This window comes from Mesoplodon mirus, assembly GCF_964341445.2.
Source record: "Mesoplodon mirus genome assembly, chromosome: 1".
NCBI classification, from domain to species: Eukaryota; Metazoa; Chordata; class Mammalia; order Artiodactyla; family Ziphiidae; genus Mesoplodon; species Mesoplodon mirus.
Window position 1 is genome coordinate 76753207 of NC_138976.1, and position 26983 is coordinate 76780189.

General features: G+C 41.4%; 1 protein-coding gene across 3 annotated transcripts in view; it reads left to right on the top strand.

The window, feature by feature from the left end:
- Window positions 1–26983, top strand: part of TJP2 (tight junction protein 2) — a 134453-nt gene that overhangs the window by 18301 nt on the left and 89169 nt on the right. The window contains exon 2 of one of the 3 annotated variants that reach the window (XM_082612606.1): window positions 8977–9097. The exons of the other annotated variants lie outside the window; for them this stretch is intronic. The gene's annotated coding sequence lies outside the window, so the exon portion shown is untranslated. The remainder of the gene's footprint in view (window positions 1–8976; window positions 9098–26983) is intronic. 3 annotated transcript variants of the gene reach the window in all.

A 26983-nucleotide genomic window follows, 5' to 3' on the forward strand; every position in this document is an offset into this window, starting at 1 on the left:
TCTAGAAATTGGAATTAACCAAGTAAATGAATATTTCCGAAGATGTTGTAGAATTACAAAGAAAATAGCCTTATAATTACATATCTGGATGGAGTGTTTTGGCTAGATTTATTTTCTTCTGGGTTATTGTCCTCAGGTACTATTATGAGGGAGTTCATACAAAGATGACAGTTTTTAAAAATGAAGAAATAAATTAGAAAACTGAACGATCTTATTTGTGGAAGAAAAGCAAATTCTTCCTAATGACTTGCTAAAGCAGAACTTTTTTCCTAATGAAAGACCCAATTTTAATCTTGTATGATATTATCATAGATAAGAATCACTGTGTAAGAGTTATTTCGTTAAATGCATCAGAAATTCCTACAGAAAATGAAACTCTAATACATGCCGTTTATAAAGTATTGTCACTTTCACTGTAGGAAAACAGTTTCCAACGGATAACAAGTTAGCTTGATTTTTGTTGTTGGTAACTCAGACTTCATTTCTTGTTTGAGAGGGTTGTGTAGTAATTTTTATCACGCGTCATTAGAAATACAATTTGTTAGAACAAAGACTGTTGTGTAAGTATAATTACATCGTCCTGTATGATTAAATGAGGGCTGTATTGGAGCTTTTTTTGGCAGTGGCAGCTGTAGCCAACCAAGTTCAGCCTATAAAAGAATTCCTGTAACTAACTGGTACTAATTGTTTGTAGAACAACCAGTGGGAGTAATATCATGAATGATATGGAAATGGAATATTCCAAGATCAAATGGTTTGTCCGTTGTTTTCACCACTTACTGTGGTCAGATTATATTACGGTATCCATGGGAGATTCATTCCAGGACCCCCAAGGATACCAAAACCCAGAGATGCTCAAGTCCCTTATAGTATTTGCTTACAACCTACACACATTCTCCTGTATACTTTAAATCATCTCTAAATTACTTATAATATTTAATATAGTATAAATGCTACATAAATAGCTGTAAATATAATGTAGATGCTATGTAACTAGTTGTGAGTACTATGTAAATGCTATATAAATAGTTGCCAGAGCTAGGCAAACTCAAATTTTGCTTTTTGAAACTTTCTGGAATCCTCACCCCCAAGGTTGGTTTTACCTGTGGATAGTAATCCTCAAATGTGGAGGGCCGACTGTAATTATATAATCGGGCCAAGTGAAGCGGGGGCTTTTAGTCTGTTGCTGGTTTTGGAAGATAACTTGGTGTTCATCTGTTCAGGCCTCTAATGAAGAGGGAAATTGAGGCTTAGAGAGCAGTTGAAGTGTTAAGTTACCGACCTTGAAACTTCTTTTGCACACACCCCATCAGATTTTTACGCATACTCTATAATATATATGAGTATATTACTTTATAAATTATATACTTTCGGGACTTCGGGAACTAAGATCCTGCATACCTCGAGGTGCAGCCAGAAAAAAAAAAAAAAGATATACTTTTATGTAATTTAAAATATACAGTAAGTTCCCTACATATGAACCTTCACATTGTGAACTTTCAAAGATGCGAACGTGCATTCTCATGCCCAGTCATGTAAGTTTGTTCCCATGTCTAGCGTACATTGTCACGTGCAGCTTGCCCTCCGTCTCCTATTGCTGATGATCCCTCAGCTCTACCATCTCCCACCTCCTCTCCCTCCTCCAGTCAGTAACTCTTCTTGCCTGTTCACTTGATGCCAGCCCCTGTATGCCAGCTGCTGTACTGTACTACTGTACTTTTCAAGGTACTGACTGTACTGTAAGATTAAAAATGTTTTCTTTATTTTTTGTGTTTGTTTGTTTTCTATGTATTAGTTGTGTGAAAAATATTATAAACCTATTACAATACAGTACTATATAGCCAATTGTGTTAGTTGGGTACTTAGGCTAACTTTGTTTTACTTATGAAGAAATTGGACTTACAAATGTGCTCTTGGAATGGAACTCGTTCACATGTAGGGGACTTACTGTATTAGTTCCTAAAGTAAACATTACAAATGTTTAATAACATAAATGCTTAAACTAAAATTTTAATAGACAAGAGACAAAAAAATAGATGGTTTAATATTTTCTTCCCACACCCCAAAGATTGTTGGTATATGCACCCTACTTTGGAGACCACTGATTTAGGTCCCTTAAATTAAAAAAAAAAAGAAAGAAAAAAGAGACTTGCTGTTAAGGAAAGAGAGAGACTGTGGAAGAAGAGTTCAAGATTTGGGGGGATGTGGAAGGATTTGGGACACTTATTCACTGTGAATATCTAGGTTAGTCAGAAGTATTACAGGACGACTCTCCTTGATTTTACTTCCCTTCTGTATGTGAATTTGTTTAGACAAGGAGCAGTACAACGTGTATTGCAGTAAATAGAAAAGAAGAGAAAATAGCTTGAAGAAGTGGTCAGGGAGGCATATAAAGCAGAACTCTTTCAGAGTGACAAAAACTCAAGTAAAACTAAATTTCACAAAAATCAATTTATTATCTTAATAAAAGTGTACCTAGGATCTCCTAGGATGACAGTTAACTTAGGCATAGCTGGATCGAGAAACTCAAATGATGTCATCACATTTCCCCTGGTACCATTTCTCAGCAACTAGTGGAGAGCCCTTTCCACCTGGTGGGGAACATGATTGCTAGCAGCCCTAACCTCCCATCAGCCCTGGTTACCAACTCCAGTGGAGAGAGGGCATTTCTCTCTGAATGTCTTATTTTCAGCCCAGGGAGGGCTGGTCTACCCAGGCTGGGTCATGTGGACTGTGACCCATTAGGTTGGCCATATGATGGGCCATCCACCTTTACCCCATGAAAAGAGGGTAAGAAAAGTCCTTACAGCTGAGAGGAGACATTTATAAAAAAGGGAGAGGGGTTCGATTCTGAATATCTCCAAGTAGTTATTATTTCCATGCTAGCAGAGCTCACCTCTGTTGGGTTTTAGAGGTATTTAAAAAGATATTTTTAAAAAACAGAATTGTTTCTCTATTAATTAATCTTTGCTTTGCAATTGACTCAAGCAAAAAGTTTATAGCATTTAGAAATGCATTGCCATAAATGACAACTGGAACTCCTTTTTCAGTGTCAAGCGCAGCCTTTTAGAGAAAGGCATTTATAGAAGGAGCAGATCTGCTTCTGATTTTATTTTACCCAGAGGCATGCAGGCTTTTTGGACCAATTATTATTTTATTACTAGACCTTGAGATAAATCACATCCTGTGCTGTTAGTACTTGAAGGATTAGTGGCCTCAAGGATTTATGTGTGGATTAATTGGGGATTGTACGTTAGATTGCCGTGTTTAAAACCACCGTCATCCTGCAGATCATTTTCATTAGTGCTTTATTCAAAATTCTCTAGCCTTATATAATACTGACGTTGCAGGGAAGTTTATTTATTTATTCGTGGTTTGGCCTTGGCCTCGCCCCCATGCCTTACCCCCTACAGTGGAGTGTAATAGCTCTGCCTAGGGGTACGCTGAGCATCTAAAAGCAGAGCAGCTTCTGGTATTGCAAAGATTACTTCATCTGCTTCAGCGGAACAGCGCCCAAAATTTACTTGACCTTGTACTGAAAGAGACAAGATGAGGTACAAGAAATATATGGCTATTCTGGAAGCAGCAGTTGGTATCACCCCACTTAACAAAAGAGAACTTCTACCTGAGAGCAGAAGACACGTGAACCTTTGGCAGCACCCCGGGTAAGCAGCGGAGACCAGAGATGCTTTGTGTGTTTCCGGGGCCTAGATGGAAGAAAGTGTCATCCCTGTCATAAGGGTAATAGATGTTGAGTTCTTCGTTGAGAACTTGTTTCTTTCTTTGCTTTTCTTTTTGTGTAGCTAGCCTCCCGTTTATTTGTTTAGTTCTTATCAGCATTTTAAATAACATTGCTCCCCAAAGCAATTTATACATTTTATCTCGTTTATCATATTCATTTTCTAAGCACACTACCTTTTTATGGCTAAAGTTAAATTCCATTTCAAGTTCCATCTGAGCTCAGATTCCAAATTTGTGTCATCTCAGCAAATGAGAACTTGTTTCTTCCTGGCAGATATGGCCTTCCCAGACTGAATTAAAATAGTCAGTAATGAAATTCATGGAAATAATACTCTAAGAAAATTCCTGGTCTAGCAGTCAAGAAGATGAAGTAATGGGTGTGTCTAGAGCCCATTTTTACATCCAGAAATTTTAATTTCATGATTTTGAAATTTTTTTTCATGGTCTATAAACGTAGCAGTTCTTAAAGATGAAGTAAATTGTGCCTTTTTTTTTTTTCCTACAATGCAAGTATTTTTCTGACTGAAGTGTACATGCAGACTGTGTTTCAGGTAAACACTTCTCTTGAAACAGCAGTCTTTGCTTCACATCTCTTTCTACAGCCCCACTGATTTACCATGTTGAAGAAACGTTTCTGAATGGTTAAGAGGCCTCAATCCTGACTTTATTCTCTGAAGTCCTTCATCTGTGTCTTTTATATGTTGAGAAGTTTAACTGAAGGTGTCTGTATGGTACACAGTATTTTTAAAGACCAAATTCAATTTTTAAACTGAACAAGCCACACGTTGGCACTCAGGGACCAACTTGAGGTATCTGTATAGCTAATGATATTTCTTTTTAAAAAATAGAAAGTCACTAGCTCCTTTTATCATATGAACAACAGATATTCAGAAAAATAAGGAGGGAAAAAATCATCCATAGTCCCATCTTCCTGAAAGGGTTACTATAATCATTTAGGTCAGTAGTTCTCAAGGGAGGGGGTGCAGTGGCAGGAATTGTCCCCTAAAGGATATCTGGCAATGTCTGGTCACACTTCTGGTTGTTCCAGCCCTTGGGGGTTGGGTGTGGGATTGGTATCTAGTGGGTAGAGGCCAGGGATGCTGCCCAACATCCTACAATGGACAGGACAGCCCCCGCCCCCCACAATAAAGAATTATCCAGTAAAAAATGTCCATGCTACTGCTGTTGAGACACTTGATTTAGGAAGATTCTCTTCGAATCTAAAAGGCAGTTTTTATTGGAAATAAATTAGGTATTTCTTTGGGAAGTTTCAGAGATGCTTTAGAATGGAATCCTGAGGCAGCATGATGATGACAAGGATGACTTTGCTGTTGTCTTGAAAGTCAAAGGAAGTGAGTATATGTGTAGAGGGTGCAAGAGGTATAGAGTGACCCTAGGAGAGACATTGTGGGTCAGTGTTTAGTGATGACTATGGAAAACATGTTGTAATGACCAAAATGTGATTCCTCAAGTAGCCCCTAGAGATTGGGCATACCTTAGCCCGGCCCTTCGTCCCAGAATGACAGAAATTTAGAGCTGGGAGGACCTGTTGTAAGGGATGGCAAACAAGTTTCATAAGTCAGGCCAAAGCCTGCTGATGGGTGGACGACTTAGAGGGTCAAGTCAGGGAGGATCCCCAGGCCAAGTATGGAATATTGTGAATAATGAGGGATGTTTGTTCTGGACATATAATTTGGAGAATTGGGAAGCTGCAATACACATGGCTTATATCTTTACCATTCCTTAATTCTAATTTGGTCTTCGAATTTTACACATGTGAAACAGCCTCATTTGAGTCATCATGATCAAGGGCTTGGCCCTCAGACAGCAGCTGGATGTTCTTAGTTTCTGGCTCAGGACCATTCAATAAGGGATTAACCCTAAACAAACACACATGATTCAGATGTGTAAATTGATTGCCACATGCTTTATTTCTTTTTGGAGATAACCTTTTCCAGCCATCAGGATGAGTAAGTACCCTAGGTAGAACCGCCTCTGGTTCTCCTCAATTCCCAAGTCTAGCCAAACAGAAGTCAAATTATTCATTCCAAAGTGACCCTTAATAAGAGAAGTTGAGTGTCCCTTTTTTTTCTTTTTCTTAAGAGAACATTCCTTTAAGCCTGATGAAATAGCACTGCATCACAGGTCAAGATCTTCCTTATATCTGTAAAACTTGGAGTTCCTTGAATATACATGGACAAAACAGTATTTTGCTGATCCTCATTTTTTGTTTGCTGACTCTCTTATCACCTCACACAGCCTTCCTGTGGACATATAAATATATCCCTTGCTGACCTTGTAGTAAACTCTCCTTTCCTGGTATCCTAGGATGGATTATCTCCTACTGATTAATTTACTTAATGAGTTCTAAATCCTTCAGAGGCACCTGGATATCTTATTTCTCACCCTTTAATGTGCATATGAGTCACTCTGTTAAATGCAGATTCTGATTCTGCAGATGTGCTGGGGCCTGAGAGTCTGCATTTTAATATGCTTCCAGGTGATACTGTCAGTTCAGGTGATGCCCACCCAGTGGATGGTCCAGATGATGCTGATGCTTCAGTCATGAACCACACTTGGAGGAACAAGCATCTAGAGAGGCACTTTCCATGATATCCTACTTGTTCTCTCTTGACCTCAGAGTTCTCTGATCTTCCTGAAAACTTTCTGTCCCAATACCTTCCCTCCCTGCTGCTGTTAGACATCTCAGTGGTAAGAAGGTAGGTGGTTGGCTGTGCTTCTACAGAGGGAAATCTGCCCACCAGCATTCATACTGGAGATTTCTATTGAGCTGGTTGACTGAATAGTGGGGCCAGTATTTCTTCCAAGAATTCTATCCCTTTCATTCTTTTCAAGAAATATTCCAGGGCTTCCCTGGTGGCGCACTGGTTGAGAGTCCGCCTGCCGATGCAGGGGACACAGGTTCGTGCCCTGGTCCAGGAAGATCCCACATGCCGTGGAGCGGCTAGGCCTGTGAGCCATGGCCGCTGAGCCTGCGCGTCTGGAACCTGTGCTCCGCAACGGGAGAGGCCACAGCAGTGAGAGGCCCATGTACCACAAGAAAAAAAAAAAAAAGAAAAGAAATATTCCAATTGCTGCAACTTACATATAATACTGCATAGTCTTTAAGAGCAGCTCCTTTTGTGTTTTAAAACATAATTGGAAGTCAGGTAATGATTGAGTTTTCAAAACCTCAAGGAATTCTTTCACCACCAACCCCCTCCTCCTTTTAGTACTTTGTCTTGCTGTCTGCAAACAGGCCTGTGCTGGAGCTTCTACTCTGCAAAATGTAATCACATGATAGGCCAAAACTGGCTGAACCAACCAATTGACTGTATATTGCAAGTTTATTGAAGCACAGATTGGATGTCTTACACATGTGTATATTGATCCTAATGCCCTGCAAATGACAGGTGCACAACATATCTTTTGCCAGTGCTTACTTGGTTTTAGCATAGACACAAATGAAAAAAAAAATTTTTTTTTAAGAATTGACATCCATTTACAAAAATACTGAGCCACTTATGGATTTCCCTTTTAAAGTTTTGTAAAGTTTTCCAGCACTAACTCATGTTACCTGACAAAAAATTTGCATACTGAACACCAAGAGTATTATTTAGTTTTTTATTCCAAGCTTATTGACAAGGTAGCCCTAGTCAATAATAGTGTATTTCAGAAATGGCTGATTGTTATTGGTGGTTCCGGTACATGTCAAAAACCTCAGGCAATATCATAAAAGAAAGTTAAAATCAGGATGTTATCAAAATTCAGAAAACTGATTTAATTCAAAAGCAAGCCATTTCAATAAAAGAAGCAAACTCTCTTTGGAACTGACACCTGTAGGAAAATTTCATATTAAGGCCAAAAGCATAACCAAGCCCACCTTGATCTGCTGGGCATTTATTTATCGTGGGAAGTAATAATAGAAACCATATATGGACTGGGCTGTAATCCTGTTGCTTGCTTTGTAGGTTATCCAGATGGCTCTGCTTTAGCCTGTGCCCACATTTCCTGCTGATCCTTGGAGAAGGGAAATGTGTCCCCTGCCTGTACAAATAGAATGGACACTATCTCTTATTTCTGTTTCATTGTGTAGGGAGTGTTTTGCACAGATGCCACAATATCACTTTGTCTAGCAAACAGAAGAGTATGTCCAGAACTGGTGAGAAGCCACATTCCTCCTCCCACTGTTAGCGCTCTCTGCGATGCCCCATGTGAGGCTGCCGGGGCCCAGGCCCAGCCCAGAAATGAACTTGCCCCCTTGTGCTGTGTGAAAGGCACATGCAGGATTCATAAAAATGTCCAGAAAGGGTTTTCTTGGGTTTCCCTGGGATGAGGGGTAAAAAGAAAAAAAGTATTTGCCATCTTTTCTGATTCGGGGCAACCCACACATAAATATATAGAAACGAGCCAGTATTGTAATTATCTTTTAGTTGAAAATGTTTTTTCTATTGTATATTTTAAAATGGTAAATTTTATATTAAGTGTATTTTACCACAATTTGAAAAAGTTTTCTCTAGATGTTTTCTCACCTGCTGAGTACTTTTTGTTTTAACCTGAAAAGTGAATTCTTATAAGAGCTTGATCCTCAGGATGGTCCTCAGGTGGATTGATGGTGCCAAATTTCACATGATTACTCATTTTTTTCCATTTTTTGAAGACTAGAAACATTAGGGGCAGCAATTTCACTCAGAGATATATTTCCAAGAGAAATGAAAACTAGGTCCATATACACATTTGTGCATAATAGCTAAAAAGTAGAAACAACGAACCAAATGTCCAACAGCTGTAAAGTAGATAAGTATGATATAGCCATACAGTGGAGTGAAACTCTGACACAGGCTACAATGCAGATGCAACTTGGAAACATTACGCTAAGTGAAAGAAGCTGGTCACAAAAGGTCACGTATTGTATGAGTTCATTTGTATGGAATCTCCAGAAGGGATAACTATATAGAAACCCAAATTAGATTGGTGGTCGTCTAGGGCTACGGTGGGGGAGGGGAGGGAATTGGAGGATTAGGGAGTGATATCTAAGGGGTCCTGGGTTTCTTTCTTGAACTAATGAAAATATTCTAACATGGATTGTGGTTATGGTTGCACAAGTCTGGGAATATATTAAAAGCCATACTATAAATGGGTAAATTGTACAGAATGTGAACCTCAGTGCATTTCGAAGATCTTGCCAAGCTGGGAATGACTGTGCTGGATTTTTAACAACACTGTCTTTTTCAGGGTGCGAAGTACCACATTATTATCATCTCCCTGTGAGTGGGATTGGTACCCCAGCTGCACCTCCTGGCACAAGTGCTCCAGGAAACACAGACTAGTGCCGGTTGACAGCCTGCTTTACCAGGTACTTGCTTTTTTGTCTCTCATCAGCCTAGTTACTGGCTTTCCTCCACCAAAAGTGTGATGTAAATTATGTCACATCCTGGAAGTCAAGGCCACCATTTTCGATGTTGCTGATAGTGAAACTGTTTAATATCCAGGAAAATTTAATTGTAATGGCCTATTTCCCAAAGAACAGGAAGATCTTACCCGCATTTATGATCTGAATCGATAGGTAATTTTGGGCGAATGCCAACTGAGGTGCTTCCTGCTAAAGCATGTAAGTCCAACCCCCGTAGTTCAGAATAAATGCCTAGCAAGGTATTTTGATGTCTAGGGTTATAGGTCATTTTGGTAGGTCACGTTTGTTCTATTAGCTTTGAGGTAGCAGAATTATATAACAGTGGTAAGCACTTTGCTGAAAATAAAAAAGACATCAGTCACACTGGCTTCTAAAGATTAATTATGTACAGGCTTTTAGCAAAATAGGTGAGTATTACCTATTTACTGATTCAATTTTAAGTACGAATTAAGTGGGATTTACAAGGTATTAAATTTTAGTTTGACAGATGCTGGGATGTATTTGTTCTTAGTTACACTTTAACCACTGATGATAGGCCTGACCATGGACGGCTGGAATGGGGTTAGGATTTTTTCCGTGTGCTTGTTTCATAATTCCTGTCTGTTTAAGCTCGAGGATCCTGCTGGGGTGGATTCCAACTGCATGTCAGCATTGTTTAGTGGAATGTGAATAGCAGATAGCTGTTCAAATCCTAGGGTTCCTGCCTTCCGACTCTGTGATCTTGGGCACATCTTAATGTCTGAGAGCCCCAGATCTGTAAAAAGGGAGTGTTAGGGAATTCCCTAGTGGTCCAGTGGGTAGGATGCTGTGCTTTCACTGCTGAGGGCATGGGTTCAATCCCTGGTCAGGGAACTAAGATCCCCCAAGCCATGCAGAGCAGCCAAAAAAAAAAGGGAGTGTTAACATGAAGCTGAATGAGTTAACATATAGCAAGCACTGGGCACAAACCAAGGCCTTAACTGAGGCCTTTCTTGGAGTCTAGTTGTCCAAATGGGGACACTTGTGTGGGGAAGTCCTTAGTGTCCACTGAACTGACAGGGCTGGGAGTGGATTTTGTTTACTGAGATGTTCTCTATGGAGCTCGTAAAGGTTCCAAACATAAGACAGATGCTTGCCCAGACCCTGGAAGTGGTTTTCCTGAAAGTAGATTTCTAGGTAGGATCTGTTGCTTTAGTCAAATGACTTAGAGGGGCTGCATGGAGTATGGCAAAGGAGGGGTTGGGGCCGACATTGTCTTTGGAGGGAAGGATCTTTCTGACTCAAGCAAGCCCTTTCTGATAAATATCTCTCTGGTCAGATTCCCTACGCTAGTGACCACATTCCCTTCAATGTCAGTTTGGTTTCCCAAGTCAGTCTTACTCCAAAGCTCTTTCATGTGTAAACACTGAAGCTTGGGTTTCTGGGTAAATTAGCCTCAGGTGAGCTTGGGTGGTGAGGTTTTCCCCCACATGGCTGTAGTTTCAAATCCAGCAAACATTTATTAAGAGCCTTTTATTTGCCAGGCACTGGGCAAGGTGTTTTCACCCATCTTGTTTATCCTCAGAACATTCCTGAGGAGATATTGCCAGCTCCCTTTTGCAAATAAGGAAACTGAGATTCAAAGATTTTAAATGGTTTCCCCAAGATTGCATAGCCTCTGATTCCTAAGTTCAGTGAGATTCCTATAGTAGCAGCTGTTTTCTATACTAACTTTACAGAGCTTGAAGACTTAACTCCTAAACTAGGATAGTAACAGGTTTTTTCTCAAGGGCCAGTTCTGATCAATTGATAGTGGCTGCCTGGAGCTAAGGATTCCTAGGTGCCATCCACGTTTGTTGAGTACGAATGTTGTGATCCATAAGCAATGTCTGGTGTGGGGGGAGGAGGGTCCCTGTAGAGCACACTCTTGACCTGAGGTTTCTGATCATCAGCTTCTACCTGCAGCTGTCCTCCTTTACAATCTTGGAGTCTCTGGAGAGCACTATTTGCCTGGCACTTGTTTGTTGCTACTTGGTGTTCACTCTTCTGATGTGGCAAAATCACCTTTGCCTCTGTGCTCTCAGGAAGGATGCTAAGAGTCCGGGCAGAGACTCACTTCCTAGATATGGATTCTCACTGTTAGGTAATTTAGATACTTTAGAGTTATTACCAGCTCGTCCCATAATATGGGCATAGAAAAGTGAGTTGAAGGTGAAAATTAAAAACTTCTGTGCCCCTGGGAGCCCCTCTACAGTGCCCTCTCCCCTGGGGGGTCCTCATCAGTAGGGATACCTGGGGAGCTCACACCAGCAGCCCAAGCTCTTCATATGGAATTGGAGACACTCATCACAGTAGCTCTCAAACTTTTGACTGCATCAAAATCACCTGGAGGGCTTGTTAAACCACAGATTCTTGGGTCCCACCCCCCAGAGTTGCAGCTTCAGTCAGTCTGGGGTGAGGCCCAGGAATTTGCATTTCTAACAAGTTCCCATTCAGGCTCATACTTCTGGTTTCCCAACCATGCTTTGAGAACCACTAACTTGGACAGTATTTTTTATTTTTAATTAATTTTATGGCTGCATTGGGTCTTCATTGCTGTGCACGGGCTTTCTCTAGTTGCGGCAAGCGGGAGCTACTCTTCGTTGCGGTGCACAGGCTTCTCAGTGTGGTGGCTTCTCTTGCTACGGAGCTCAGGTTCTAGGCATGTGGGCTTCAGTAGTTGTGGCTCGCGGGCTCTAGAGCACAGGCTCAGTAGTTGTGGTGCATGGGCTCCACGGCATGTGGGATCTTCCCAGACCAGGGATTGAACCCGTGTCCCCTGCAGAGATCGAACCCAGGTCCCCTGCCTTGGCAGGCGGATTCTTAACCACTGCGCCACCAGGGAAGTCCCTGGACAGTACTTTTAACAGTTGTTGTAGAGCATGGGTTTGTTTATAGGTGGTGTGTGGCCAGTTTCCCTACCTGTGGTGAAGGGATTCTTTCCGCAAACATTTAATGAGCACCTCACACAGCACTGCCTGAGGGAAATTTAGAGGAATGTAAAGGCTTGTGGGGCATCTGGGAGTCTAATTTGGGATCAGTAATTACATTGCTGTGTGAAAAGGGCTGCTCTCACCCTGTACTGTAAGCAGAAGGCCTGAGGCAGTGATTATGTGACAGGAGGCCTTCTGGGGGGAGGTGATATTCAAGAGGAACCTGAGGAGGGAAAGTTGTTGGCCAGGTATGAAAAGAGGGGAAAAGAAACGCGGGGAGCAAGACTGCATCAGAGGCCTGGAGATGCTGCACTGAGTGAGAAGAAAAGTTGTTTGTGGTGAGGATTCCATTGTAATTCTGATAGGAAGTGAAGTATCAACCTACAGTAATAAAGAGGAAAGCTTTTTGTTTATTTGGGTGCTTATTACAGTGTACTTGGTACTGCACTGAGTGTTTTACCTGCATTGTTTTCATTTAATTCTCATACCCACCCTATGAGGTGTAGGTCCAACTGTAATCTTGATTTGTATTAGTTTCCTAGGACTGCAGTAAAAAAAAAAAATATCGCAGACTGGGTGGTATAAACAACAGAAATGTATTGTCTCGCAGTTTTGGAGGCTAGAGGCCTGAAATCAAGTTGTTGGCAGGGTTGATTCCTTCTGAGAGTTATGAGGGAAGGATCTGTTCCAGGCCTCTCTCCTTAGCTTGTCTGAGGTCGTCTTCCCTCTATATGTGTGTCTCTGTGTCCACATTTAACCTTTTTATAAGGATACCAGTCATACTCGATTAGGGCCCAACCTAAAGACCTCACTTCAACTTGATTACCTCTGTAAAGACCCTATCTCCAAATAATATCATATTCTGAGGTAATGAGGGCTAGAACTTCAACATGTGAATTTGAGGAAACACGAAACAACTCATTACACCATTTTACAGATGCAGAAACGGAAGCTTAGAGGGTTTAAATAAGCTGACCAAATCACACAACCATTGGGTCCAACCGTGTAAACTTGCCATTTTTATAGCTCAGAAACAGTTGAATAGGGGCAATGTCATACTTTAAACCTAAGAAGTAGCAGAACTGGGGCTTGTTGAAACCCAGGTCTGATTCACCTTGTGCTCTTTCACCCAGTGCTTCAATTTGTTTACTAGCTTTTCCTTTTTTTCTGCTGTTTCCTCATGGTTCACGGGGAAAAGCAGTGGTATGGAGATCAGGATACCAAAGCGCTAGCCTGTTTGTTTCTGGTTCTTGAGTTTCTGAATGAGATACTCTTATATTTCAGTTTTCTATACTGCCTGTTTAAGGAGAGTGGTCGGAAATTATTAGAGTATGTGAAATTAAAAATTCATTGCTAGTAAAATGTTAAATACCTATAAATATACAGGTTATCTGAGTATAGATGTTCTATTCTTTTTTTTTGAAGAAGGGAATTACACCCCACCTTTTTTTTTTTTAACATCTTTCTTGGAGTAAAATTGCTTTACAATGGTGTGTTAGTTTCTGCTGTATAACAAAGTGAATCAGCTATACATAAACATATATCCCCATATCTCCTCCCTCTTGCGTCTCCCTCCCACCTTCCCTATCCCACCCCTCTAGGTGGTCAAAAAGCACCGAGCTGATCTCCCTGTGCTATGTGGCTGCTTCCCACTAGCTATCTATTTTACATTTGGTGGTGAATATATGTGCATGCCACTTTCTCACTTCATCCCAGCTTACCCTTCCCCCTCCCCGTGTCCTCAAATCCATTCTCTACGTCTGCGTCTTTATTCCTGTGCCGCTCCTAGGTTCATTAGAACCACTTCTTTTTTTTTAGATTCCATATGTTTGTTAGCATGTGGTATTTGTTTTTCTCTTTCTGACTTACTTCACTCTGTATGACAGTCCCTAGGTCCATCCACCTCACTACAAATAACTCAATTTCGTTTCTTTCTATGGCTGAGTAATATTCCGTTGTATATATGTGCCACATCTTCTTTATCCATTCATCTGTCGATAGACACTTAGGTTGCTTCCATGGCCTGGCTATTCTAAATAGAGCTGCAATGAACATTGTGGTACATGACTCTTTTTGAATTATGGTTTTCTCAGGGTATATGCCCAGTAGTGGGATTGCTGGGTCGTATGGTAGTTCTATTTTTAGTTTTTTAAGGAACCTCCATACTGTTCTCCATAGTGGCTGTATCAATTTACATTCCCACCAACAGTGCAAGAGGGTTCCCTTTTCTCCACACCTTCTCCAGCATTTATTATTTGTAGATTTTTTGATGATGGCCATTCTGACCAGAGTGACGTGATACCTCACTGTAGTTTTGATTTGCATTTCTCTAATGATTAGTGATGTTGAACATCCTTTCATTTGTTTGTTGGCAATCTGTATATCTTCTTTGGAGAAATGTCTATTAGGTCTTCTGCCCATTTTTGGATTGGGTTGTTTTTTTTTTTATATTGAGCTGCATGAGCTGCCTATATATTTTGGAGATTAATCCTTTGTCAGTTGCTTAGTTTGCAAATATTTTCTCCCATTCTGAGGGTTGTCTTTTCGTCTTGTTTATGGTTTCCTTTGCTGTGCAAAAGCTTTTAAGCTTCATTAGGTCCCATTTGTTTACTTTTGTTTTTATTTCCACTACTCTAGGAGGTGGGTCAAAAGGATCTTGCTGTGATTTATGTCATAGAGTGTTCTGTCTTTGTTTTCCTCTAAGAGTTTTATAGTGTCTGGCCTTACATTTTGAGTTTATTTTTGTGTACGGTGTTAAGGAGTGTTCTAATTTCATTCTTTTACATGTAGCTGTCCAGTTTTCCCAGCACCACTTATTGAAGAGGCTGTCTTTTCTCCATTGTATATTCTTGCCTCCTTTATTAAAGATAAGGTGACCATATGTGTGTGAGTTTATCTCTGGGCTTTCTATCCTGTTCCATTGATCTATATATCTGTTTTTGTGCCAGTACCATACTGTCTTGATTACTGTAGCTTTGTAGTAGAGTCTGAAGTCAGGGAACACGATCCCTCCAGCTCTGTTTTTCTTTCTCAAGATTGCTTTGGCTATTCAGGGTCTTTTGTGTTTCCATACAAATTGTGAACTTTTCTGTTCTAGTTCTGTGAAAAATGCCATTGGTAGTTTGATAGGGATTGCATTGAATCTGTAGATTGCTTTGGGTAGTGTATAGTCGTTTTCACAGTGTTGATTCTTCCAATCCAAGAACATGGTATATCTCTCCATCTGTTTGTGTCATCTCCGATTTCTTTCAACAGTATCTTATAGTTTTCCGCATACAGGTCTTTTGTCTCCTAAGGTAGGTTTATTCCTAGGTATTTTATTCTTTTTGTTGCAATGGTAAATGGGAGTGTTTCCTTAATTTCTCTTTCAGATTTTTCATCTTAAGTGTATAGGAATGCAAGAGATTTCTGTGCATTAATTTTGTATCCTGCTACTTTACCAAATCCATTGATTAGCTCTAGTAGTTTTCTGGTGGCATCTTTAGGATTCTCTATGTATACTGTCATGTCATCTGCAAACAGTGACAGCTTTACTTCTTCTTTTCCAATTTGGATTCCTTTTATTTCTTTTTCTTCACTGATTGCTGTGCCTAAAACTTCCAAAACTATGTTGAATAATAGTGGTGAGAGTGGACAACCTTGTCTTATTCCTGATCTTAGTGGAAATGGTTTCAGTTTTTCACCATTGAGGACGATGTTGGCTGTGGGTTTGTCATATATGGCCTTTATTATGTTGAGGTAAGTTCCCTTTATGCCTACTTTCTGGAGAGTTTTTTTTTTTCTTTTTTTTTTTTTTGGCGGTACATGGGCCTCTCATTGCTGTGGCCTCTCCCGTTGTGGAGCACGGGCTCCAGACGCGCAGGTTCAGCGGCCATGGCTCACAGGCCCAGCCGCTCCGTGGCATGTGGGATCCTCCCGGACCGGGGCATGAACCCGTGTCCCCTGCGTCGGCAGGCGGACTCTCAACCACTGCGCCACCAGGGAAGCCCTGGAGAGTTTTTATCATAAATTTGTCAAAAGCTTTTTCTGCATGTATTGAGTTGATCATATGGTTTTTCTTCTTCAATTTGTTAATATGGTTTATCACACTGATTGATTTGCGTATATTGAAGAATCCTTGCATTCCTGGGATAAACCCCAGTTGATCATGGTGTATGATCCTTTTAATGTGCTATTGGATTTTTCTTGTTAATCTTTTGTTGAGGATTTTTGCATCTATGTTCATCAGTGATATTGGCCTGTAGTTTTCTTTCTTTGTGACATCTTAGTCTGGTTTTGGTATCAGGGTGATGGTGGCCTCATAGAATAAGTTTGGGAGTGTTCCTCCCTCTGCTATATTTTGGGAGAGTTTGAGAAGGATAGGTGTTAGCTCTTCTCTAAATGTTTGATAGAATTCGCTTGTGAAGCCATCTGGTCCTGGGCTTTTTTTTGTTGGAAGAATTTTAATCACAGTTTCAACTTCAGTGTTTGTGATTGGTCTCTTTATATTTTCTATTTCTTCCTGGTTCAGTCTCTGGAGGTTGTGCTTTTCTAATAATTTGTCCATTTCTTCCAGGGTGTCCATTTTATTGTCCTATAGTTGCTTGTAGTAATCTCTCATGATCCTTTGTATTTCTGCAGTGGCAGTTGTTACTTCTCCTTTTTCATTTCTAATTCTATTGAGTCTTCTCCCTTTTTTTCTTGATGATTCTGGCTAGTGGTTTATCAATTTTGTTTATCTTCTCAAAGAACCAGCTTTTAGTTTTATTGATCTTAGCTATTGTTTCCTTCATTTCTTTCTCATTTATTTCTGATCTGATCTTTATGATTTCTTCCCTCTGCTAACTTTGGGGTTTTTTTGTGTTCTTCTTTCTCTAATTGCTTTAGGTGTAAGGTTATGTTGTTTATTTGTGATGTTTGTTTCTTGAGGTAGGATTGTATTGCTATAAAATTCCCTCTTAGAACTGCTTTTGCTGCATCCTATAGCTTCTGGTTGTCGTGTTTTCATTGTCATTTGTTTCTAAGTATTTTTTGATCTCCTCTTAGATTTCTTCAGTGATCTCTTGGTTATTTAGTATTGTATTGTTTAGCCTCCATGTGTTTTTATTTTTCACAGATTTTTTCCCGTAATTGATATCTAGTCTGATAGTATTTCAGTCAGAAAAGATATTTGATATGATTTCAATTTTCTTAAATTTACCAAGGCTTGATTTGTGACCCAAGATATGATCTTTCCTAGAGAATGTTCCCTGAGCACTTGAGAAGAAAGTGTATTCTGTTCTTTTTGGATGGAATGTCCTATAAATATTAGTTAAGTCCATCTTGTTAAATGTATGATTTATAGCTTGTGTTTCCTTATTTATTTTCATTTTGGATGATCTGTCCATTGGTGAAAGTGGGGTGTTAAAGTCCTTTACTATGATTGTGTTACTGTTGAGTTCCCCTTTTATGGCTGTTAGTATTTGCTTTATGTATTGAGGTGCTCCTATGCTGGGTGCATAAATATTTATGATTGTTATATCTTCTTCTTGGATTGATCCCTTGATCATTATGTAGTATCCTTCTTTGTCTCTTGCAGTAGTCTTTATTTTAAAGTCTCTTTAGTCTGATATGAGAATTGCTACTCCAGCTTTCTTTTGATTTTCATTTGCATGGAATATCTTTTTCTCTCCCCTCACTTTCAGTCTGTATGTGTCCCTAGATCTGAAGTGGGTTTCTTGTAGACAGCATATATACGGGTCTTGTTTTTGTATCCATTCAGCCAGTCTGTGTTTTGGTTGCAGCATTTAATTCATTTACATTTAAGGTAGCTATCAATATGTGTGTTCCTATTATCATTTTCTTAATTGTTTTGGGTTTGTAATTATAGGTCTTTTCCTCCTCTTGTGCTTCCTGCCTAGAGAAGTTCCTTAAGCATTTGTTGTAGAGCTGGTTTGGTGGTGCTGACTTCTGTTAGCTTTTGCTCGTCTGTAAATGTTTTTTTTGGTGGGGGGAGTTTGCCATATGCAGACCTCTCACTGTTGTGGCCTCTCCCATTGCGGAGCACAGGCTCCGGACACGCAGGCTCAGCAGCCTATGGCTCAGAAGCCCAGCCGCTCCGCAGCATGTGGGATCTTCCCGGACCAGGGCATGAACCCGCGTCCCCTGCATCGGCAGGCGGACTCCCAACCACTGCGCCACCAGGGAAGCCCTGTAAATGTTTTAATTTCTCCGTCGAATCTGAATGAGATCCTTGCTGGGTAGAGTAATCTTGGTTGTAGGTTTTTCTCTTTTATCACTTTAAATATGTCCTTTCACTCCCTGCTGGCTTGCAGAGTTTCTGCTGAAAGATCAGCTGTTAACCTTATGGGGATTCCCTTGTGTGTTATTTGTTGTTTTTCCCTTGCTGCTTTTAATATTTTTTCTTTGTATTTAATTTTTGACAGTTTGATTAATATGTGTCTTGGTGTGTTTCTCCTTGGATTTATCCTGTATGGGACTCTCTGTGCTTCCTGGACTTCATTAACTATTTCCTTTCCCATATTAGGGAAGTTTTCAACTATAATCTCTTCAAATATTTTCTCAGTCCCTTTCTTTTTCTCTTCTTCTTCTGGGACCACTATAATTTGAATGTTGGTGCCTTTAATGTTTTCCCGGAGGTCTGTGAGACTGTCCTAAATTCTTCTCATTCTTTTTTTTTTCTTTATTCTGCTCTGTGGTAGTGATTTCCACTATTTTATCTTCCAGGTCACTTATCCGTTCTTCTGCCTCAGTTTTTCTGCTATTGATTCCTTCTAGAGAATTTTTAATCTCATTTATTGTGTTGTTCATCACTTTTTTTCCTCTTTAGTTCTTCTATGTCCTTGTTAAATGTTTCTTCTATTTCTCCATTCTGTTTGCAAGATTTTGGATATCTTTACTATCATTGCTCTGAATTCTTTTTCAGGTAGACTGCCTATTTCCTCTTCATTTGTTTGGTCTGTTGGGGTTTTACCTTGCTCTTTAATCTGCTGTGTATTTCTCTGTCTTCTCATTTTGCTTTACTTACTGTGTGTTTGGGGTCTCCATTTCACAGGCTGCAAGTTCATAGTTCCCGTTGTTTTTGGTGTCTTCCCTCAGTGAGTAAGGTTGGTTCAGTGGGTTGTGTAGGCTTCCTGGTGGAGGGGACTGGTGCCTGTGTTCTGGTGGATGAGCCTGGATTTTGTCTTTCTGGTGGGCAGGACCACGCCCGGTGGTGTGTTTTGGGGTGTCTGTGAACTTATTATGATTTTAGGCAGCCTCTTTGCTAATGGGTGGGGTTGTGTTCCTGTCTTGCTAGTTGTTTGGCATAGGGTGTCCAGCACTGTAGCTTGCTGGTCGTTGAGTGGAGCTGGGTCTTAGCATTGAGATGGAGATCTCTGGGAGAGCTTTCGCCTTTTGATATTACGTGGGGCCAGGAGGTCTCTGGTGATCCAATGTCGTGAACTGGGCTCTCCCACCTCAGAGGCTCAGGCCTGACACCTGGCTCAAGCACAAAAACTGTCATCCACCTGCCTGGTTGGCGGGAGGAGTCTCGGTAAAAAGCAGATTCTGGGGAATTCCCTGGCAGTCCAGTGGTTAAGACTCCGCGCTTTCACTGCAGGGGGCACGAGTTCGATCCCTGGTTGGGGAACTGTGGCAGGCACCTGACACTTGAGAGAGCAGAAGGGTTTAAAGTCAGAAGAACTGGATGAAGTGATGCCTCAGTCACTTGCTGGTTGTGGAACCCAGGCACAGCCCAAATCTCCCTCAGCCTGTTTCTCACATTAATGGAAGTTTGGAAGAAGTTGATTCCAGTCCTCATGGATGAGTTTGAGGGGTTCAAGGCTTCAGTGGAGGAACTACCTGCACTCAGCCCAAGGGCTGTTCCAGTGTTGTCGGGCTCTGCCTGTCACTCGTGGCTGGTGCACCTCCTTCCTGGCCCTCAGCTGACCTGGAAGCAGACACGAGATGTTCTATTCTTAATTTCCTTCTCAAACCAGCCTAAATGTTTTAAGCAACGTGTTAGTCCTGCACTTGTATTTTTTTTTTTTTTTTTTTTTTTTTTTTTTTTTTTCTTTTTGCGGTATGCGGGCCTCTCACTGTTGTGGCCTCCCCCGTCGCGGAGCACAGGCTCCGGACGCGCAGGCCCAGCGGCCATGGCTCACGGGCCCAGCCGCTCCGCGGCATATGGGATCCTCCCAGACCGGGGCACGAACCCGTATCCCCTGCATCGGCAGGCGGACTCTCAACCACTGCGCCACCAGGGAGGCCCCCTGCACTTGTATTTTAAATACATTTTCTTGGAATTATTTCAGCATTCAGGGGTTCAGGCAACTTAATTGTCTAACTCTAGAGATTTCAGACAAATAGTTTTGTCAGTACCCAAAGAATAATTCCATATTTTCTTCTCTAAGTATTTAAAATGAAAGAGCATTGCTCCAAATACGTAGATACAAAGACTTTGTCATTTTAGGAATTTAAGCAAACTTTCATTGTGAGAAATTGGTATACCATTGAAGTGGAAGAAAAATAAAAATAAGAAGTGTTTATATTTACTTTTGAATGTGTTAGTTATAGTCTACCATGTTTTCTAAACAAAAATTAGAGTGCATGGTTCACTTATGAAATCAGCAAGACAGAGTGGTGGCCATTGGCCTATCTCTGGAAATCTGAGATGTCTGGACATTTTAAGTATAGGACATAGATGAGTAATATTCCATCTAGGTTCTGAAACATAAATTTAATTATACTCCTGCATGTTTTAGAGAGCCCAGAACCCAAGAATTCAAAGATGACTAGGGGCTTGTGAACCCAGAGCCCCACCTCTCTGTTACTTTTCACAGCCACATTTCTTAAAAGGAATCTCTGTACTTATCACCCTTTTTCCTCCCCATCACCTGCCTCTCTCTTCAGCACTTCATCCTCCACCTATTCCAGACACTCAGGGATCCAGTAACTGGCTTCAGGTACCCTCTAGGCTAAGCACAGCACTACCTAAGGAAATTTTCATGGACAAGGGCTCTTCCGTGGCTGAGATATGCAATTGAATTTTCAATCAGCAGTTACATTGTGTGTGTGTGTGCTGCCTTTATTGGGCCCCTGGTGCTGTGGCTGTGTGGGGAAGGCTGGAGTAAGCTTATTTTATGATTCCCATTATAATAAAATAATGCAATTAGCTTCTGGTTGGGAGGAGTGTCATCACTGGAGCCCTGATTTTGGTACTTCACATTTTCATTAGTTCAGTGGTTGGTGACAGTGATTTTCACTTCAGCCAAAATTTTGATTCATTTAGAGGTAATCTGATTGTAGGGCGAGATTAGACAAAATACCCTGGACAGGAATTCCCTATTGCTTGCTTCTCTCCATTACTCTAGGAATGTGGGAAATTACCTTGATGCAGTCTTAGCCTCCAAGGACACTGCCAGGCAAGCTCTCCCAGAGATTATGAGACAGAAAGGCTCAGACACCAAAGTCGGGTATTGCAGTCACACGATTTATTCAATTTGAAAACATGCAGTGAGAAGCAAGGGGAAAAGATTCGAACACTTTAACATAGTTAGGTTAGGATATTAATAGGGTGAAAAGTCCATACTCTGGAACCTGTGCTTGCAATCTTTATATGTCCTGTCTCTGTGCGGTGTCAGCTTTCCCCAGTGATGGTGTGGTCACAAAGAACAGACCTGTGGTTGAACAAGTGGTCTTAGCAGATAAAAGGTGTCTGAAGCCAGCATAGGCTTGCTCCATCGGAGGGATGCAGGGCAAGTATACCTGGCCAGTAGCTATAGCTCACTAGTAATTTGTCTGCGTTTGGGGGCAGAGTATACATGGGACCAGAATTGGACATAATGGGTGTCACCAATGGGTGATCAATTTAGGATGATTTAGCTGTCAATCTGGAGGCAGCATGAGCTGGGCTCTATTATGTATCATTAATATTTTATTAGATAGGGAATATTTATTATTAACAATAATATAAAGTTATAAAAATATATTATTACCTTATATTATATCTAAATAAATACAATTGTAAATTAGACATTATTACATTTATTAATATTTTATTCAATATGAATATTTATGATTTACTTTGTCCTTCCATCAGAACCCTTCTATTTATAAGTAACATTCTTATTTGTTTCATTCTTTTCATCTATATTTAACATAAAAAACACTCCATTTATTTTGTTTTTTAACATGTCTTACACGTTACTAACATACTATGTACACTATACACATCTTTTTAAAATATATATATTTATTTATTTAGGTTGCACCATGTCTTAGTTGCATGCGGACTTCTTAGTTGTAGCATGCGAACTCTTAGTTGCGGCATGCATGTGGGATCTACTTCCCTGCCCAGGGATCAAACCTGGGCCCCCTGCATTGGGAGCACGGAGTCTTACCCACTGGACCACCAGGGAAGTTCTGTACACTATACACATCTTATGAATTGTACCTGAGTCTTACAAACTACTTGTTTTCTCACTGTCTATGGAAAATCTTAGGAGTTTCATCCATCTGATTTTTACTTTGTCCTCTACACCAGTTTTTAAAAGAAATTTAAAGTATTTATTCAGCAAATTATGGTATATTCATACAAATGAAATATTATGCAGCTAGAAAAATGATAATATAGATCTATATTGCCATGAAAAAATTAGTCAAACAATATTCCCATGTAGAAATAACAGGTAGCAAAAGAGCGTGTCTAGTATAGTCCCAGGGGTATAACATTATGTATGATACCTATATGCTTACCTGTGCATGGAGGTACCTGGAAGGATGCTCATCCAATTATTAACAGTAGTTTGCTCTGGATGATGACACTTTAGTTGCATTTTACTGTTTTTTGTGTGATCTACTGTATGGTTTGTGCAAATAAACAAGTATCATTTATTTAAAAATAACTGAAATCCAAACATATGTGTATATACAAATACGTATGCAAATCAGCATACCAAAGGATTATAATATCAGACCCTTTCTTTTGTAAACCAAAGACGTTTTGCAAGTAGAGAATTATTTTCTGACCTTCGAAATGTTTTACCTCCTTTCAAAATGGTAACCTTCCTGTCTTGGGTCAGAGAACTGTAACAATGTCCCTTTAGCAGAATGTCCTAAAACTCCCTGATGATAAGACTCAGCCTGGTGGGTACCTGCTAAAAATGTAAATTTCCCCAGGGCCCTTCTCAGATCCACTGAATCAGTATCTCAGGGAGGGACCTGGGATGCCTCAGGTGATTCTTATCATCAGGAAAATTTAGAAAGCTGTTCTTATAGAAACAAATGCTACGAGCCATGTTTCAAGCTTTATTGAATGCCTCTTGGAAGTGCCTTTCCCAGGCCCAGCTTCCTTTGTTTTAAGAGGCCTGCACTGTTTTGCATGGCTGCCCTGGAAAACTGTTTGCAGCTTTTTTCTAAGGCCCCTTTCAGGTCTGAGGATTCTTTGACAGTTAAGGAGACACTTCAACAATTTCAATCTGTGTCTATCAGGGTACTGAGTTCTTAGGGCTAGAGGATTCTGGTGATAATTTTTTAAAAGAAATTCATGTGTTGCCAGGGTCCCCTCTGGTCTCCCTGGAGGACTTGTGTATCACGTGGACAGTCCCCTGGGCCTCTCTCACCTTAGATTCCCTCCCTTGCATGGGAGATGAGGGAAAATTATTACCTTATTAAAGTGTTTTTCTTAAGGAACTTATTCTGGGAGAGGGACCACTGGAATTCTTAGCACCAGAATCATATTTGAATTGAGAATTCTAATTACTGGCTCACTAGCTGGAGTCAAACGACATTTGCGGCATTTACCTTTCTAATATTGTACAGGAAGATTTTCACAAATATTCCCCAGCATTGTTTGTTCAGTTGTTGTGTCAGCAAAACCCCTCTTAAGTTCTGTTAAAAGGAGCCAAAAAGAAAACAACAATAATAACTACCAAAGACCTACCTCTACCCCAGCTGTGTGCAATTGTTTTATTGCTGTAGAGGGGAGGGGCCGGAGAGCAGTGATGAGAATGGGCTTTGAGTCCAATAGGTCTGGAGTCTTACCCACCATCGGTGATGACCTTGGGCAAGCTGCTTTCCTCCGGGAAGTTTGGTTTCCTCATCTTAAAGTAGGGCAATAATGCCAAATCTACAGGGGCGATGGGAGGGTTTGCATTAAATGAGTTAAAATAGTGTTTGAAAGATTTGCGGCACACAATGTGCATTTGATCAATTACTTTCTATCCAGGTTTTTTTGTTTTTTAATGGAGGGTTAACAAGCAGCACCTGTCCCTGAAGAGTGTGGATTTTATATATTCGGCAATGTAAATAGTAGTAAAATAATTTTTAAAAATGTCAAAACACAGAGCACAGTGCCTCTAGGACCCAGGGCACCTTGCCAGGAGGGGAGGGTTCCCCCACAGGCAGAGCGCTCTCTCTAGCAGGGTCTGCCCAGATGAGACCATACCCCAGAAAGTGCTTCTAGGATCTCCAGGTTTGGAGTTGGATTATGCTCTATCTCAATTCCCTGTTAATCAGGCTGAGTACACCTTGCCTTGCCTACCAGCCTGAGCACACCCAGACCAGCCCCGTAAGTCTCCTAGAAGCCTGCCCATTGACAGCCTTGCACCCCAAGGTCAGCCCAGACCACAGCCACCTCCTTCCAGCCAGAACTCCCCCTGTAACGCCAGGCTGGGGCCTCCTCAGACTTATAATCCATGCAGCTGACTCTGAGTTGCACAGCTAATTCTTTTGACAACTTTGTGGCCAGGTGAACCCATTGCCGAGTTCTTACACAGGGCGGGGCGGGTATGGGGGATGCTGGGGTTTGGAGTTTGTGCCACTGGCAGGGAGAGGAGAGGTGAATAGAAGGCAGCATTCATTTAGAACTGAGAACTTTCTCTCCCTGTTAAGTCTGATTCCTGATGTTTTTTCATCCTTTTTGCTCTTACTCTGACACCTTTTCATTGTAGTGATGATAGCAGCAATGTTAACATGTTACCAATAGTGGCGATAATGATGATGACGATGATGATGTTTAAAAAGAGGGGGCTCTGGGCTTCCCTGGTGGCGCAGTGGTTGAGAGTCCGCCTGCCGATGCAGGGGACATGGGTTCGTGCCCCGGTCCGGGAAGATCCCACATGACGTGGAGCGGCTGGGCCCGTGAGCCATGGCCGCTGAGCCTGCGCGTCCGGAGCCTGTGCTCTGCAACGGGAGAGGCCACAACAGTGAGAGGCCCACGTACCGCAAAAAAAAAAAAAAAAAAAAAAGAGGGGGCCCTTTCTTGGGCTGTTCTCCCTTCCTGCTGTTGTTCCTCTCTGGTCTTCGCTTCCCCTAAACAAACCCGTTACCCCCCCACCCCCTTTCATACCCCTACACTGGGCTCTCTGAAACCCTTGATTCACAGTAAATGAAACACTCAGCTGGCCTCCACCTCCTTGCTTTAATTTAGACTTGGCTTTCTCCTGAGGGCATTGCTTCCTGATAGCCACCTCAAGGGATGCTTCCTACTTTAGATGGAAAGAGACATCTAAGCAGGAGCTGGCTCTGTGGTCCAGGCAGAGAAGCTCCAACAAAGGCTCTGGGGCAGGAATGAGCTTGGCAGGGTCTCAAGAGCGACAACTACAAAGAAAGGCCAGTGTAGCTCCAGGAAGTGAGGTTGGGAGTGTGCAGCCTGAGCTGTGCTTGGAGAAGGCAGCAGGGTCCACTCATGTAGGACGTGGAGGCTGCCTTAGCTCAGGCTGCTATAACAGAACACCACAGAGAGGGTGGCTTAAACAACAGACATTTACTTCTCACAGTTCTGGTGGCTGAGAAGTCCAAGATCAAGGTGCTGGCAGACTTGGTTCTTAGTGAGGGCCCTCTTCCTGGCTTGTGGACAGCCACCTTCTCGCTGTGTGCTTACAGGGCCATTCCTAGGTGCACGCACGTGGAGTTAAACTTTGAAAGTGAGCAAGTGTAACATTAAATAACAAAATGTGAAGCCATGAGGGGCAGAGCAAAACTTTGAATGCCTCTCTCCTGGATGTTCTTTTAGGGGCTGTGGGTGGCTGCTTGTGGAAGAAGGAGTCCTTTAAGTGAATATGCACAGTTATTGGCATGGTCCTTTGATTTGGAAAGTTAAGGGGATGCCGGGCCTTGTCTCCTGAAAAGTGCCCTTTCCTCAGGCAGAGTTTTAACTGTCAGCACTTCAGTCGTACATGTACTTGAGCAATTCTTGTGCCTTGTCATTGTTTGTTTACATGTCTTTCTCTTCATGCTGTGAGCAAGCCCCCTGCTGTGTGTGTGTGTGTGTGTGTGTGTGTGTGTGTGTGTGTGTGTGTGTGTGGTACGTGGGCCTCTCACTGTTGTGGCCTCTCCCGTTAGGGAGCACAGGCTCCGGACGCACAGGCCCAGCGGCCATGGCTCACGGGCCCAGCCACTCCGTGGCATGTGGGATCCTCCCGGACCGGGGCACGAACCCGCATCCCCTGCATCAGCAGGCGGACTCTCAACCACTGCGCCACCAGGGAAGCCCAAAAGTGTTAAGTTTATTACATTTATTTGAGGTCTTCTGACTATAATTTAAGGATCTTACACTGTAATACATAATGACAAGTTTTGAAAAATTATCTATTGCACAAACAGTAACTACAATTTTTTAAATAACTACTATTTAAAAAGAAAAACACACAATCCTATCCATTCATCAAAGCATGTTCTCATATACTTTCCAATTCTTTTCTTTTCTTTTGTAATTTCTTGGTTATTGCCATCAGCAGAATAGATACTTTTTTTTTTTGGCTGCACTGCATGGCTTGTGGGATCTTAGTTCCCCAACCAAGGATCAAACCCATGCCCCTTGTAATGGAAGCGTGGAGTCTTAACCACTGGACTGCCAGGGAAGTCCCAGACTTCTTTATATAATTTTAAATGATGGCTTGCTGTGCCAATTAAGTTGATTTGCTGTAATTTAATAGCC